General features: G+C 35.5%; 1 protein-coding gene across 7 annotated transcripts in view; it reads left to right on the forward strand.

The window, feature by feature from the left end:
- LOC106870507 (LIM/homeobox protein Awh) overlaps positions 1–7,500 on the forward strand; it is a 379,078-nt gene that overhangs the window by 338,080 nt on the left and 33,498 nt on the right. The window lies entirely within an intron of this gene.

Genomic DNA, 7,500 nt, shown 5'->3' on the forward strand with positions numbered 1-7,500 from the left:
TATATATATATATATATATATGTGTGTGTGTGTGTGTGTGTGTGTGTGTGTGTGTGTGTGTGTAGGGGTGCACTAAACAGAGTGGAATGAAATATAAATGCGTGCGTAAAGTTGTATTTAATATGTTCGTGTACACAAGGATATAGACAGACACTGCAGAAATTGTCTCGAGAGAAAAATTTCTCCGGTATGCCTGAAAAATACACAACTGAGCTATGAATATCATTGGAGCATAGGACACATACATTTCCGCGTAATTGCGCGACGTCAATAACAGTTACTGAGTCGTTGCTCATGAACACTAAGAAGAACAGAAAATGGAACATTTGTTGATGTGCCAAAAGCTTTGCAAAGCTGAAATTTATTTATTACAGGCGCACTAAACAACGTTGGATGAAATATAGATGTATGTGACGGTACGCAACTATACACACACGCTCATGCACGTATAGACGCGCGTGCACACACACACGCACATTTATTCATACATACATATGTATATATGTGTGCGTGTATGCACTTGTACATATGTGTGTGTGTTTGTGTGTGTGTTTGTATTTGCGTGTGTATCTATAACCGTATATGAATGCTTGTATGTATACATACTTATACACATTTATGTGAATCCGTGTATGTGTGTGTGTGTGTGTGTGTGTGTGTGTGTGTGTGTGTGTGTGTGTGTGTGTGTGTGTGTGTGTGCAGTACTTCTACGTATCGGCTGTATACACATAACACATATTGAGACTAAATCTGTCAGATGAGTTCATTAATATATATACAAGGGATGTTTGCAGCGTCCACTGTCTGTTGTGTTGCATGTCAAAGGATCAGAACGCAATAAAGAACACAGCTTGATGAACAATAGCCGCCTGCTGATAACCGGACTTGGAGGCGCAAAAGACCGGTAGAGGGCACTGCTGTAATACTAATACGAGGAGGAAGTTACAGTACTTCCCTAGAAGGGAAATTTGCAAGAATTGAGAGAAAGAGCAGGAATTTTAAAGAAATTAATTTCCTACCGAAATACATTAAGTAACCAATGTTGATCACGTAGGCCATAAATGTCTATTATTTTCAATACAAGCCAAGGCTTCCAGGATATGAAGGTTACTGTATTCTTTATTCTTTCTTTACCTTAATTCTTTCTCTTTTCTCTCGCTCTCTCTCTTTCTCTCACTCTCTCTCTCACTCCCTCTCTCTCTCTCTCTCTCTCTCTCTCTCTCTCTCTCTCTCTCGTTCTTGGCTTTTCTCTTTCTTTTTATTTCTTCTCTCAGTTTCACCAGCTTCATTTTCTGCTTTCACTTTCTTTCTCTCTCTTTCTACCCTCTCTCTCTCTCTCTCTCTCTCACACACACACACACACACACACACACACACACACACACACACACACACACACACACACACACACACATACACAAATACAAATATTCACACATACACAGGCACTACTGCGGTTTTGATTGATTATGTCTCCATCACCACCACCACCACCACAACGTCACATCATAAATACAGCAACCTCAGAATTAAGAATTGAAATTACGGAATTCCATCAGTATAGCATTTTCGACTATCTTCGGCTTTGCAAAGAGCTCTTGGCTGGACTATGGTCGTTTATTTATTCCTTTATTTACCATTTATTTATCTATCTATTTCTGTGAAGGCTCATGGCTCAGTGGTTACATCGTCGGGCTCGCAATCATGATGTAGTGAGTTCGATTCCCAGACCGGGATGTATGTTGTGTTTTTGAGCAAGACGCTTTATTTATTTCACATTGCTCAATACTATAATTTAGATTTACAAACTACACATATATAAAGAAATTGAGTGGTAAAGATCCCCTTTGATCATGAATGACCATGGGATTGCACCTAGAAAGGTTGTTTATGGAAGACTAGCAGTCGCCTATTCATACCAGCTTCCCCTCTCTCTGCCACCAATGTTATCCAAAGCAAAGGCTGATACAGTTTGGCACCAGTGACGTCGCAACTTATTTCTATAGAAGAAGTAGTAGTAGTAGTAAATGACTGATACTATTTTATCGATATTGGTAACAAAAAAGATGGGAAGCCAATGTCCACTCCGACACGATTTCAACTCCGTACGTAATCCTGTGGGCGTGTGTATGTATGTATATATATATATATATGTATATTTCAAAATGTAACCACATGTGAATCGTTGACGATTTTCTTCCTCCGTCTTCCTTTCTATTGGACTTTCCTCTGTTTCCGAAGAAGAGCGTCTGCTCGAAACGTTAAACCATCTTTCTTTCCTTTCATGTACCACCTCGCAATGTTTCTTTTTCTCTTTGTTCTTTTTGGGATTTACTATATATATATATATATATATATATATATATATATATATATATATATATACAGAGAGAGAGAGAGAGAGAGAGAGAGAGAGAGAGAGATACACATGATCATTCTTTCTAATATTGATATAAAACTAGGAGCTTGAAGGTAGGAGTAAGTCATTTACATCGCTCCGGTACTTGACTGGTACTTATTTTAACGGTCCCGAAAGGAGGAAAAGTAAGGCTGACCTTGGTGACATTTGAACTCAGAATGTAAATAGCCGGCAGAAATGTTGCTAAGAATTTTGACAAATGCGATAACGATTGCGCCAGTTCACTGGTGTACTAAGCTTTTTTTTGTACTATAGGCACAAGGTCTGAAATTTTGAAGGTGGGGGTGGGTTAGTCGATTATATCAACTCCAGTATGAAACTGATAATTATTTGAATTGATCCCGAAAAGATAAAAGGCAAAATCGACCTTGGCGGAATTTGAATCCGGAACGAAAAGCAGAAAGAAATGCCACTAAGCATTTTTTCCAGCGTGCTAACGATTCTGCCTGCATGCCATCTTGACCACCTTAATAATAATAATAATAATAATAATAATAATAATAATAATAATAATAATAATAATAATAATAATAATAATAGTCAAAACGAAGAGCGCGATTTTAGATGTTTTAGTTTTTGAACAACATTTCGACAGAACGTCTGTCTTTCTCAAGTTCAAACCAAAAGGTGATTGAAAATTCAAAATTTCAGAAACCAAACGTAAACTATGAACGTGAGTAACCAGCGTCCATACGTTGATAGAATGACATCATCAGCTTTTGCCAGTTTTTTAATAAGCAGAAAGAAAGAAAGAAAAAGGAAGACGACAGAAAAAGAAAAGAAAAAGAGAGAAAGAAGAATATTCAATCAAACAGTTTTGTATAAATTTGATGATATTCTCCTGTCATCTTATTCATTCCTCCAGGGCGTGATGTCAATAACCCGCAAACATATTTCTGCTCATACATTCTGAGAAGTGAAAGTGGGGTACATTCAGGATATTTTTTGAGAATGTGCACTTTCAAATCTTCTTCAAAATTGCAGCCGCTTGAAACGAAATGTTCAGCAAGTTCTGTTGAACTACTGTTCTTGTGCCTGACGTCGAATCTGTGCCCATTAAACCTTTTGTTTAATTGTTCCGTTGTATAACCAACATAAATCAAGTTATGTTTCGTGCATTCTGCACCGTACACTAAATGGGAATCTTTGCAGGTTCCCCCTTCTGTATAAATCATAACATTTCTATAATAATAATAATAATAATAATAATAATAATAATAATAATAATAATAATAATAATGGTTTCAAATTTTGGCACAGGGCCAGCAATTTGGGGAAGGGGTAAGTCGATTACATCGACCACAGTGCTCAGCTGGTACTTATTTTATCGACCCCAAAAGAATAAAAAACAAAGTCGACCTCGGCAGAATTCGAACTCAGAACATAAATTAAAGTTGCAGCTATTTCTGGAATGTACCTATAATGCATAATTGCTAGCTCAAACCTCAGTAGTTTCCAAAGAAGAAACTACATACAGTTGGACAAATTGTCTGTGTTGACCATCAATTGGATGCAAATGCGAGGCCATCTGACACATGGTGGTGTACTCTAAAACAATGAGGTTGTTTTCTTAGAAGTTCAGAAATCTAGGCTCTTATATGATAAAGATGAATGGTACAATGATATGTTTCCTTTTAAATTTAGGCTTTATGGATTATGAAGTTCGCTCGTGGGAGGCCTTTGGTAAGAAGGGCATTCTCGTTTTACTACAGGTGGCAGAGCGCCCACCTTGGCTTTTCTGTAGAAATATATTTTGTGTTGCAAAATTGGCACAATACACTCATTCTCCACAATAAACACACATTCTTTCTCTTTCTCATCCCTGCCTCTTTCTGTTTCTCTCTCTCTCTCTCCTCCCTCTCTCTCTCTCTCTCTCTCTCTCTCTCTCTCTCTCTCTCTCTCTCTCTCTCTCTCTCAAGTACACCACATTCCTCTCCTTTTCTCGCTACCTCTTCCTTCAATTAGCTATTTAACCACATATCATAAAATCAACCTCTTTTTTCCTGTCACTGCTAACACATACACTCTCTCTTTCTTTCTCTCTTTCTCCTTCTCTCTCTTTCTCACCCCCTCTCTCTCCACCTCTCCCTTCAACTAAGTACATGACAGATTCACATATTTGGCCTCACTGTTTTAATATATGCAACGGAAAAACTGCTTAGCTGCAGTCTTCCAACTTCACATTCTGAGTTCAAATGTCACCGGGGTCGACTTTGCCTTTCATCCTTTCGGAGTTAATGAAATAAGCTCCAATTGGGTACTGGGGTTGATGTAATCGACTTTCCTCTCCCTGAAATTATTAGCTTAACATATAGATGATAAAGTGAGAACAAAAATAAGGCAGGAGTTCAACCAAATAATGTGATTGATCAAAATAAACTGTTCAGTCAAATTTTTACACCATGCCTACTGAGGAGGACCAATAATATCGAAACACGTCCGGTGTTGTCAGCGTATTTGAAAAAAATCAAACTCACTCCTCACTGTATTATCCACAGATCATTTTTTACTAATATTAATTTATTTGAATTTCAGGACTGTCTGTCTTGCTTTTCTTGACCATAATTATTATTCAGGCAAATAGTTTCTTCTCCTTATTACGGACGCAATATTAATTAATTAAAACAACTTGGTTCGCGGCACTAAGTGTTCTAGCCTCCTCTTACTAAATAATGTCAGTTGACGGAGACAGGAAAACTGGTGAGTTTACAAGTATTTAAACGGTTGTATAATGATCAATATACGCATATATACGTATATATATAGTTATATATACGATTATTACGTTCTCAAAAACCGTTATCATGTATATATGAACTGCTGTATAAATGGTTATTATGCATCAGAAACAATGTTACATTTGAAATTTTATTAACATTACTAAAAGTTAACAAAATCTGGTGGTACGTAATGTACAAAATATACTGGATTTTGTTTCGTTTTTGCTTTTGTTTTTTAACGTAAAGAATAGCAACTATTTAATGTAAATAAACGACATTGATTCGAGATTAACAAGATGAACACATACAAGAATCTTGTTTATTAGATTATAGTGCAGAGAAAAATATTTAATCGCTGTTTACAACTTAATTTTGTTCATCTGTCATGCGTGAAGTGAAGCTGAAGAAGACATCTTCACGAGTTAAATACTCGACAAACTCCAAAACATCTTAGCGAGTCAATGACTCGGTTACCTCTTAAAAACAAAGTGACAACACTTATAAATAAATAAATAAATAAATAAAAGATGGGGCAACACTTTATAAAATCTCTGCCATTTAATAGCAACCCCAATCCTAATACTTCTAGTTACTTCTTTACTATTTTACCTATTTTTTTTCCATCTACATTAATTCTTTTTTTTTTCCTTTTTTCTTTCTTTTTTCTTTTCTTTTTCTATTTCAATCTGTGTTCAGCTAATTTCGTTCCGGTTTCTTTATTTCTCTATTTTTTCTTCCTCAACATCTCTATTACATTTATGGTCTTCTACCTCTCTTTCTCCCTCCTCCTCTCTCTCTCTCTCACACACGCACACACACTCATACACACACACACACACGTCTATATACTTCAAACTATCTTTCTTTCATCTATTATTTTCTCTCACTCCTACACCCTCTTCCATTTTCTTCCTTACTCTCAGTTATTTCTTTACTCCATACTTCCTCTTCATTCGACATTTATTTCCTTAAGTTTTTATATATTACTTTCCCATCGATACTCTCCGATTCAATATAATTCCGACAATTTAGCATCTTCAGTTGGCACAATTCCACAATGTTCTTGGAACAAAAATCACATTTCACGCATCTTTCGTGATGAACAAATAATTCCTGCTCTTTGTTCATGTTGGCGATGAAGAATGTTACTTTGTCTTGTAGTCTAGTTTACTGTGTAATATTTAAACAGTTTTTAAAAATTGTTATTACGCATTTTTATTAGATATTTTGTCGGTTGTTAATTAAATAAGCACATTGACATCTTGGCTTCACACGGACACAGTGGATTGTAAATATAGAGAAGCTCCAAATAACAAAAATTTCTAAAACCAAAATTATGCATTAAAGACCAGCTCTGCAGATAAAGGGGTAACTTAGCTCCTGATAGAGTCATGGGGGAGCTGTTCTGGCTTTTAATACAAACAGAAAGAATAAAGGAAAAGAATCGATCCAGTAATGTCTTGTACTTTATTTATCGACCTTGGAAATATGAAATGTACATTTGACCTCGATTATTAATACATGACACCTTAACGACAATGCCAGTTGCATTGGAGAGAAGATTAAAATATAACTGGTTCCTGGAAAACCTACACTAATACTTTTGGCTAATGAAAATTATTGCATAACTGACACTGAATTAGAAATTTGTTCTACATTTTGATGTGAGTAGATGAATATATCAAGTGTTCTGTTTATGATAATTGAATATATGAATGTATAATGCATTTTCCAACGGTTTTTCGGTAAACAATCAAATTTCTGTGATTAATCATATTTCGTTGTATTTACGAATATTTTTGTTTCTTTATACTACAATACTGCTATGTTGCTTTTTTTCCAATAACTGCTTAAATAATCAGCAACTTAAAACTCAGAGATTCGATTTAAGAAGCTTGAACTTCAAATAGGATATATACACAAGCTCTGCTTAATATGTTGAGTACATTTTTCCTTGTTTGTAACCACAGTCGTTCAACGATAACATGTATAAAGCGTATTATATTATGAATTAAAGATATGTCTAGCTGTCCCACGAGGTAGCTTGTGTTAAATGTTCCATATTTTCTTTTAACGGTACGCTTGATATCCATTTTCCCGTTTGTTTAATCTACATAGGCGTAAATTAATAGCACGAACTTATTATTGGGTCACTGTGCATTCTCAAGGATTAAATAAATCGCTTGGATGAACTAAAATTGTACTGCCTACGTGTATGTGAATCAGCCAATTCCATAGATGGTGGCATGTATTTAAGCATTCTTTTATATTCCCTTATGAAGCACCCCCAAACGTATTTTCATTATTTTTCTAAAACAGTTGTTATTTCTGAATAGTATACAAAGTGATTGCTTCATTCTA

This window comes from Octopus bimaculoides, chromosome 1, assembly GCF_046866305.1.
Source record: "Octopus bimaculoides isolate indiv1 chromosome 1, ASM4686630v1, whole genome shotgun sequence".
NCBI classification, from domain to species: Eukaryota; Metazoa; Mollusca; class Cephalopoda; order Octopoda; family Octopodidae; genus Octopus; species Octopus bimaculoides.